Raw genomic sequence first — 10,315 nt, forward strand, 5'->3', positions numbered from 1 at the left:
CAAGACCCAGTCTCCTCCTGCTGCTACAGTAGACAGACTGACAGACGCTTCCCAGGAGAGGGCTGAGCAGGCAGCAATGCTAATGAGCACGAAGGTAGCTATCGCCTTGCCTGAGGTCCTAATCTGTTGTCCATATCAACAAGGATTGAGTTCAGTTCCACACGGCCTGAGTGTGACCAGGACTGCAGGAACCACAGTCCTGGGACCTGAGGAATCCCTGTCTGTAGGTAAGCAAGGCTCCCACTGTCAAAGAAGAGAGTGCCTTTCGCCATCCCAGGGAGCCCTGGCCCAAGCCACTTCCCCTCCTCCCAGAAGAAAGGAGGGAAGTCTCTAGGTGGTGGTGAGCCTTTTTATTGATCTAGGGACAGTCCAGGGCAGAGTCATGTCACCGTCTCTCTCCTCCTCATGCCGGCCTAGGGCCTGTAGCTGGGCCCTGGAACCACAGTGCGGCCGGGCCTGACTTCCATGGACCAGCCACTGAGCTGGCTGCCCACCTGCTCTGGCCATAATTTTCATTCTACAGTTAGTTTTCCAAAAGCCAATTTCCCCTTCTTTATAAGAGCCAGACTCTTGCCATTTCCCCCCCTTTTTTGCTTTGAACTATTTTATTGACCTGCAAACTCCAGTTGAAATCAAACAAGGAGGCCAGAGTCGTGAGCTGCTCTGGTGAATTCTCCAGCGGAGGAGATTCTGCCTTTCGGTGAGAGTTGGGGATTACCTGTTAGAATTATCCTCGCCACTTCAACCCCCGTTCACTCAGCTGTAGAAGTGCAGGCCTGTGCCTGAGCCTCCGGGGCTTATCCGTTAGGAAATCTGTGTTCATAAGCCAGCGAAGCTGGGCCCAGCGCCAGCGCAGCGTGGACGTGGGGACCGCAGGGTCAGGTTCCGGAAGAGCCTCTGAGGGCGGCTGCAGACTCAGCTGAGGCCGCCTGGCTCCGAGTTCGCTGGAGGGGCAGTGCCTGGGGAGAAGCTACCCTATAAAAAGCTCAGAGGTTATTTTGGGGCCTCCTTTTCCTTGCCCTGGCCACGCTTAGATGTAGACCCATACTGGTGTGGACAGCGCAGCTTTTCTGAAACCAGTAGTGTTGAAGTGGTTGGGCCCTTGGACTCCTAACCCCCCAGTTTGGGCTCAAATCCTGCTTAATCACCACTTGACTTTAGGCTCTGTGCCCCCCCTCCCCCGCCCTCCACACACACACCTGCCAGGTTTCCTCATCTGTAAACTGAGGATTTGACTGTCTACCTTCCAAGATTGCTATGGGGTGCAAGTGAGGCAACCTATGCCAAGCGTTTAGCAAATAATAGGTATTCAGTCAGTGTATTGTAGTATCATTTGTCGTCATCACCATCATCATCACAGCCCAAGGCTGTAAGCGGGTGAGGTGGGCCTGGTCCAGCCCTAAGCCAGCTCGCCCACAGGGGAGCCCCTCCGAGGTGGCACGCAGCTCTGTACAGACGGATGCACACTCTCCCTTGTTTTCAGGAGCATTAATTGGAAGGTACTGCCCAAGCTCCGTCCTTCTGTCATCACTGGAGCAGGTCCCCAGAGGCCCATTGCAATCAGCTGATTCTGTAGTTAAGGCAGTTGTGAGAGCTGAGCATGCCCACAAAGCAGACTCGGGCATGCTGAGTCACACTGCAGGGTCTGCCTGCCCAGCCTTCACCAGCACAAAAAGACAGGCAGGAGACTTCAGTGAATGTCTCCCTTTCATGTGTCTGGGTGAAGGGAGGGTGGGGTGGGTGGTAACATTTATTAAGCTCTTGGCCCCTACAACTGGCCTTTGGTTGTGTTGAGTCCCACCCAAACTTCCCAGTGGGGACTCCCTCAGTTCAATCAGCCCCAGGCACCCTCCTTAGTGGGTCCTTGGGGACAGTCTCTGACCCAGCAGATAGTGGGAGGTGGCCGTGAAGGGAAAACCTCTGGTGAGGTCCTGGGTGGGGGACACTTCACCTTTCCCCTCCCCTCCCCCTCCCTGCCCACACAGTCAAGGGGTTATGGAAACAAGAATAGAAAGCACTTATTTCTGCCTGGGGTTGAGAGAGGCCTCCCAAGAGGAAGTGACTTACAATAGGACTATGCCCTGAGATCTGTTTTCCATGGTTGCTATGGATATGTCGTTGTTTCTGTTAATACCATGGTCTATTCGGGCCTAGGGTATGAGGATGTCTCTAAAAAATGCTTCGTCACTGTCCCTGTATTTACTCCCTGTTTTAAAATCTGGGAAGAGTGAGGTTAAAGTGAAGTCGTTTCTTTCATGCAAGAATTCCAATGTTTCTTCTGACATTATTGGAAACTAAAAAGCAACTTTGCAACTATCAAATTTCCCAAGGTTGGCAGGCAAGTGAGTAAAAAAAAAAAAAGATTTTAAAAAATTTTCCTGATTTGAGATTAGCTTTGGATTGTATTTCCTGAGTGAACACATTTTGCAGTCATTTAAATAATGAGTCAAATAATAAAAAGGATTCAAACGGACATGTACATTTCTTCAGGTAGATGAACATTGGTTTGTATTATTGATAAGTAATTAGGAAATGATGTTTGAGAACATTTGTTTTCTTCACCAGCAAGAATGTTTTAAGCCTTTATTGGCTCCGATATGTCATAAGGAATTCCTAATTGTTCTGCTTCTTTTGATACTCTTACCTTGGGTAAATGTCTATCCTAAGAAAATGGAAGGTGAGAAGAGATTATGAGGAGTTATCTGGCCTACCGCCCTGCTTCATTTATAGCCACAACTTTCTTATTATTCTTATATTATTATTAATCCTCACCCAAGAATATTTTTTCCATTGCTTTTAGAGTGAGTGGAAAGCAGAGAGGGAGGGGAAGAGAGAGAGAAATATTGATGTAAGAGAGACATGTCAATTGGTTGCCTCCTGCACGAGCCCTGACTGGGGGTGGGGATCGAACCTGCAACCCAGGTACGTGCCCTTGACTGGGAATCTTCGGGTGTGTGGGCCGATGCTCTAACCACTGGGCATGCTGGTCAAGGCTAGCCACAACTTTCTATTGATGAGTGAGATCATGTGAAATTGAGATTCCAGAATTTTTTTTTTTATAATTTGTTCCACTATTCAACATCCCTTCTTTACCAAAGTTTTCCATGACTGCTTTCCATAACTGTGAGCCAAATGTGTCATTCTTCAGTGAAAGGCAAACAGTTGATCCCCAGGAAATAAATAATATCCCGAAGTACGTCTAAGAGTTTATGTGGGTCCTCCCACAGTCTCTTCTCTGTTTGGCCGATTCTCATTTTCAAACACTTAGAGGGTATTTACTTACTCTCTGCCTGGAGACCCTGTGCACTGCAAGCCCCCAGGCCATCGCCTGCTCTGAGTGCCCCTAACATGGTACCTGCATAACACCCTCTGGCTCCAGAGCATACCGGCAATTACCCTTCCTGCTTCAGTTCTTCCTTCCCTAGAGGGGTTTCAGCAGAATGGTTGATGAGCAGCGAGTGAACATTCATAATAAATAATTTTCGAGGGCAGAAGTTCTAGGAACAAACATTTTTATCAAAGTGAGTTATCCCCTTTCTACGTGAGGCCCACCTAGCTACATGACATAGCAGCTGTTGGTCCTTCTCTAGCATGGAAGAAATGTGAGGCGTTTCTTTTGTAAGCAAGGTTAATACCAGAAGTGGTCAGGGGAGGAGAAGCTGTGTTTGAGTCACCCTGAGCAATTTATTCTCAGTGTTGACATTTCCCTAACTTTGCATCAGTTATTGAAGGGCCCAAGCTGTTCTGGGACTTGTTGCCATGCAGCCATTCACTCACTGGATTTTGCATTATGGCTTATGATTTTTTGACAGTTACTACATTTTAAAAATATTTTCTTATTGATTTCAGAAAGGAAGGGAGAAGGAGAGAGAGAGAGAGAGAGAGAGAGAGAGAGAGAGAGAGAGAGAGAGAGACATTGATCGGCTGCCTCTTGCATGCCCCACCCTGGAGATTGAGCCCACAACGGGGACATATGCCCTGACTGGGAATCAAACCATGACTTTCTGGTTCATGGGTCGACACTCAACCACTGAGGAATTTGGCACTCTTTTTTCATATAACTTTTTATTTCACTTCAAAATTTTAGAAGTGTGTAATTTATCAATCTTGTAAAAATCGGGGGCTGAAACAGATCGTGAAATGGGTATATTTTAAATAATAGTTCATTTAAAACAACTCCACTTCTCATAATTCAGAAATGGCACCTGGAGCGGTAGCCAGCTGCACCTGCCGTCACTAGAAAGTGCTACGGCCTTAAAAAAGCTTCTGGCCTTGATCTTCTCTGGCCATTTTCTTAGAAATGTGTTTAGCACAGAGCCCCTGAAATTATTCTCTGAGGAATAGAGCTGCCGAAAATTCCTATGGATCTCCATTCTTACTGTTTTCTGGGATTTTAGTCATGGAAGTTGGTTCATTATTTATTTCTTCTGGAAGTCAGAGTCATAGGAGAGGAGAGATCAGTAATAGTAGAGATGGGCCTAGCGGGTTTTTATTTCTAAATCCCGCACAGCCAGCTTTTATTAGTGCCCCTTCCCAGTTTCTTCACTGGAGCCGCCCTTCCTGACTCTTCCCCTCAAAATACAGTAAAAACAACAAAAACAACACCCCCCCCCCCACCTACCAAGCCACCCACACATGGCTCTCAAGGGATTCTTGCCCTGAATAAATCCCAGTTCTCAATATTACACACACACACACACACACACACACACACACACACACACGGAATTCCCTAAAGGTATCTATACATGACTGAATTTAACATGATAGGAAAAGGCAGCACATTTAGCCATTCCTGAGCCTCTCAGAGGTTTCTCACAGTCTCTGTTTCTGTCATTATAGTTGGTCTAGTGAAGCCTGTCTCAGGAGCCTTGTTTGTCCAGGGAGTGACATGGACATGCCAATGTTCACAGCCATGAGGGCTCTGGATGCCCAGAGCGCCCTTTATCTACCCAGAGCCTAACTGACATCTCTACTCACTTTTGTATCAGCTCAGACCCGAGTGCATGACCTCGCTCTATAAATACCAGCCTTGTTTAAATAAGAGCTGCCTTGGACTGGTGGCCACCACAAACCCCCAGATGCACAAGCAGGCAGTCCTATCCTGGCTGTGAGGATGGCTCTGCCCTCCCTCTGGGAGAGGGGACAGAGGCATGGGGGTGGGCCTAGAGCTGCCATCACTGGGCCTTTCTTTCCACAAACATGTGAGGCCCTCGTTGAGGGTTTAGGGGGACACAAAGATGAGTACAACTCTGTCCCAGCTCTAAGGAGCTTACAGTGTGGTACAATAGGCGAGAGATGCACAGATAATTATAATACAGAAAGAAAGAAAGAAAGAAAGAAAGAAAGAAAGAAAGAAAGAAAGAAAGAAAGAAAGGAAGAAAGGAAGAAAGAAAGAAAAAAGAAGAAAGACTGAGGGGGAGGAGAGAGAACAGGAGAGAGCTCTGTTCTTATTGGGGGATACGAAAGGCTTTGTGGAGGATGTGAATTTGAGCTAAGATTCAAGAGAAGGCAGAACTTGAACATAGGAAAATAAGTGAGCTATTTAGAAAAATAGTACTTTGGAAATAAGTCAGAGAAAGAAAAATACCCTATGAGTTCACTTATGTGGAATCTAAAGAACAATATAAACAAACAAACATAACAGAAACAGACTCATAGACACAGAGAACAACTGATGGTTGCCAGAGAGGAGGGGGGTTGGAGGACTGGGTAAAAAGAAGTGAAGGGATTGAAAAATACAGATTGATTGTTACAGAACAGTCGTGGGGATGTAATGTACAGCATGGGCAATGTAGTCAGTAATATTGTAATAACTGTGTATGGTGCCTGATGGGTACTGGAAATATCAGGGGGAGCACTTTGTAAAGTATATAATTGTCTCACCACTATGCTGCACACCTGAAACTAATACGAAATAGTATTGAATGTAAACTGTAATTGAAAAATAAAATGATTTTGGATCCCTAGCTTATACACCAAACTAAATTCCAAATTTCAACAGTTCATCATAAAAAAACAATACAACTCCCCAAGCTGTAGAAAATATAACTGAATGTTTATGTGATCTCAAAATGGAGAAGTTCCTTTTAGTGTAAGAGAGAAAAAAAAAAGGTAAAAGAAAAGACTGCTTTTGACTATGAGATGACCTATCAGAAACATCCCACACAAAATAAAAGAACGAGAGAGAGTGCGGAAATATTTGTCCTTATAACAGCAGATAAAGAATTTATATCAATATAGCGAGCTCACATAAAATATATTAGAAAAATATAGATCCTAATAGAAAAATGGGCAAAAAGCAATGTGTAATTCACATAAAAAGAAATGTAAATGACTTTTGAAGTTGAAAAAATTCCATATGAGTAGTAATCAAAGAAATGGAAATGAAAACAACAGAGATGTTATTTCTCACCTATTAATCAGAGCAAAGTTTGATTTTCCTTTTTTGATGTTTATTCCCCAAGGCCCAAGAAGAGCTGCCTTTCATTCAGAGCTGCCTTTTAAAACTCATTGTTTCTTTAAGTGCTATATAAACTTGGTTTTAAAATATACGTTATCTTCTTGGATCAATCAGAGGCATAAATTTGTTTTTAGATAAGTAACCTGTGAAGTTTTGTTTCATAAATCTCTTGGATTCTCTCCCCTACACTCCACCCCTTCATTCCAGGACTAAGGAGAAGCAGCAGACCTGACCATCAGGCTTGGCCTACAGCCCTGGGTCAGGTCTGCCTACCATCAGAGTTCTGTGAGGCCTGCCAGCTAAGAGCGAGCTTTACACTTTTAAATGGTTGAAAAAAAATAAAAGGAAGAATAAAATTTGATGGCATGTGAAAAGCATATCACATTTAAGTCTTAGTGTCCATAACAAACGTTTTATTAGAATACAGCCACACCCTTTGTTTCTGTCTATACAGTAGGGCTGCTTCTGAGCTGTTTCAATGCAGGGGAGAGAAACGTTTTCCTTGACCCTCTTAGTGTCCCTGACTGGGTCTGAAAATGAAACTGACAAAGACAGATGAACAGGGGGAAAACATACACATTTTATTGACTTTTTACAGGTGCCGTGGCGCCTTCACCAGAGAATGAAGACCTGAAGTGTCTAGAGCAGGAAGCTTTTATAACCTTTAGGCAAGGAAACAATTTGTGAGGAATTGACAAGACAGAGAGGTTTGGGCTAGACAGAGAAGCACCTGGGCAGGTAAGGGTTATTTATTAAGGTTTGTTTATACAGCATTCTCAGCCCTACATTTCCTACCAGAAAATACGAGTATCTGCTTTCCTTCTGGCCCAGGGAGGGCACCTCTCACACGGACGTTCATGGTGTGCTTCAAGGAAGAAGGACAAGTGGGGGAAAGTCCAAGTGATCCTCCTGCTTTTGCCATTTTAAAAAATTCCTCAGCTTAAGATATTTAATATGCCAAGGTGCCATGTGTGGGGGTAGCAGATCCCGAACCTCATTATGACAGAGACGGCATGGCCCACAAAGCCCAAAACATTTGCTGTCTGGCCCTTTATAGCCAAAGTTTGCTGACCCCTGGCCTAGAATAATAGATATGGCGTCATCAAGGAATTTCAATTCTACAAATACTAATTCAGGTCTTTTTCCCTTGACATTTCAATACTCTCTTCCCTTCTATCCTAAATTGTCATCTGTTCCAAAGAAAGCACTAAAATATGTGGCGTGAATTGGACTGGAGGTTATGAAATAAGAATATCTCCTCTTTAAGGAAGTTGGTGTTAACGATTTTTAAATTTTGACTTGTTAACTTTATAATTCAAAATAAGACAAGAGACTTTTGAAATGTCTTTAGAATTCAGATGTTACATCTACAATTGAAACACCAGTAGGAAAGAAAATAAGCTTTCTTATCTATTTATGTTCTTTTAATTTTATACTTGATTTAGAAGTATCAAAATATATAATATATCCTACAGTGAGTGATAACTTTGTGAAACTTGAATATGCTGATGACATATATGTTTTTAGTCACTTAGCCATTATCAAAGGAAAAATTCACTTTAGCAATGAAAATTTGAGCAGAAGTACAATTAATGTATTTGCTTATTATTTTGCATATATAGTGATTCTTGTAGTTAATTGTTGATATGCTCCAGGACATACACAGGGTTGGTTCATGCCATAAGATGATGACAGGAACTGGGTTTATCTTTTCCATAACTGCATAGTTAGTACTTACACACCTAGCACATCACCTGGCACATACTATTATGGAATGCATGTTTAATGAATGAATGTGGCTTGTTCATTATACTAAAGATATCAACATTTTATTTTATATTTGTTATTGATTTTAGAGAGGAAGGGAGAGAGAGAGAGATAGAAACATCAATGATGAGAGATCCAAACATCATTGATTGGATGCTTCCTGTACACCCCCCACTGGGAATCGAGCCCATAACCCGGGCATGTGCCCTTGACTGAAATCGAACCCAGGACCCTTCAGTCTGCAGGCTGACGCTCTATCACTGAGCCAAACTAGCTAGGGCAATATATCAACATTTTAAATTCTACTTGTTTTGTATATGTATAAAAGCATACACTAAATTATTTTGGATTCAATGAAGGCGAGGTATGCTGTTTTTCAATACATCAGTACTTTATTAATAATAACTTCCATTGTCACAGAATCTTATTAATATTACACCACTCAACTGAGAAGTGCCCATGAGAAATCTCTCTGATATTATTATGATGGATAATATTATTTTGCTGTTCTGAACAAGTTATAACAACATTGATTTTTCAAACAATATATAGTTTTCTGATTTAAAAAGTAATATTCACAAAAATTCATATTTTTCTATGTATATGTCAAAGTATATAATAATTATTCTTTTACTAAAATATGAGTGTATTATACATTCTGTTTTGAAATTTTTGTTCTCTCTAAAACATGTTTCCATGTTAATACCTAAAGATCTACTTAATTATTTTTAGTGACCGAGTACCTTCTATTATATTAATTCACCATCCTTTATACACAGGCACTTTCCTATTGGCAGACATTTGGATTACAATTATTATTTGTAAAGTGCTTTAAGTGCCATGTCATCCTAATGACAAACAGCTGCTTTAAAAAAAAAAAAATCCCAAGGGTGCTATCAAGGCACACACACACACACACACACACACACACACACAGGAAGCAAAGTAAACCAAGTGAGTACATTTTTATTTAAGCATTACCAGACCTTGGTGCATCCTGGGAATTTCTGGCCAGAGGCCCGTGGACGACTTGGCATAGCTGATGTAATGACAGTGCAATTACATGTCAGTGATGCAAGTATGTAAAACTGCAAACAAAAGGCTTTGTTTTGATGGCAAACCACTCTAGAGACCTAGTATGCTAGGGCTCTGTAGGGTTTTTCAGGATGAGAGAGGGACCTGGGAGCTTGGTTGGGACCTAACTTACCACCACAGAAACAGCCCCCTGGGCTGCTGCTTCCCTTTCTCTGCCTTTGTTCCGAACCAGTCAGTGGCTGTAGCCCTGAAATCTCGTCCAATGCCTCAAACCCGAAGAAAGAGCTGTATTGCAAATAGCTGAATGGATCAGATTTGATCATTTGGATGGGCTTCCAGACAGGAGTATTGGGATCTATTGGATTTGGGACATATCTTGCCTCTCTACTAGTTTGATTAGAAAGGGAGCTGGAGGGTCCCTTTGGGATTGCCACCCCTGATAACTCCCTGTGCTCAACTAGGAGACGAGACAAACGTGGATTGGCCATGACCCCAGTGCAAAGTAAGACCTTAACTCCGGGTTGGGCCACTCCCAGCCAGGCTTCTGCCAATTCACCCTTTTCCAGACGAGTATAAAAAGCAGGAAGTATGCTTGGTGCTTGGGGACATTATGAATGCCATTAGCTTTGTTGAATTTGGATTCCTTTATAGGAAACGTTCCAATGTGTGAGCGTTGCATCATTTAGAGCTGCATATTAGTGGGATGAATGTTGCAGATGAAACTTTAGAATCATTTTTTATAATAAATCAGTGTGGCCTTCTCTGAGTAAACACCAAATGGCGAATTACCCCTGTGTTGCTGGGGTCCCTGAGCCCTGGAGACCCTGCAGGAAGGAGGGGAGCGGAGGCACCAGCAGAGGGGTGGGGGGTGGGGGGAGGGAGAGTCCGGAATGGGAAGCTCCGACAGTAGTGTCTGAGGACTGGGGTTGAAGCAGGGGAGCTTCCCAGGCAAGGTTGGATCCCTGTCATCAAGCTGGGCCGCCTGGCCAAGGATGTCAAGATCAAGTCCTTGGAGGAGATCTATCTCTCTCTCTGTCCATCAAGGAATCT

Source organism: Myotis myotis, unplaced genomic scaffold (assembly GCF_014108235.1).
Source record: "Myotis myotis isolate mMyoMyo1 unplaced genomic scaffold, mMyoMyo1.p scaffold_m19_p_14, whole genome shotgun sequence".
NCBI classification, from domain to species: Eukaryota; Metazoa; Chordata; class Mammalia; order Chiroptera; family Vespertilionidae; genus Myotis; species Myotis myotis.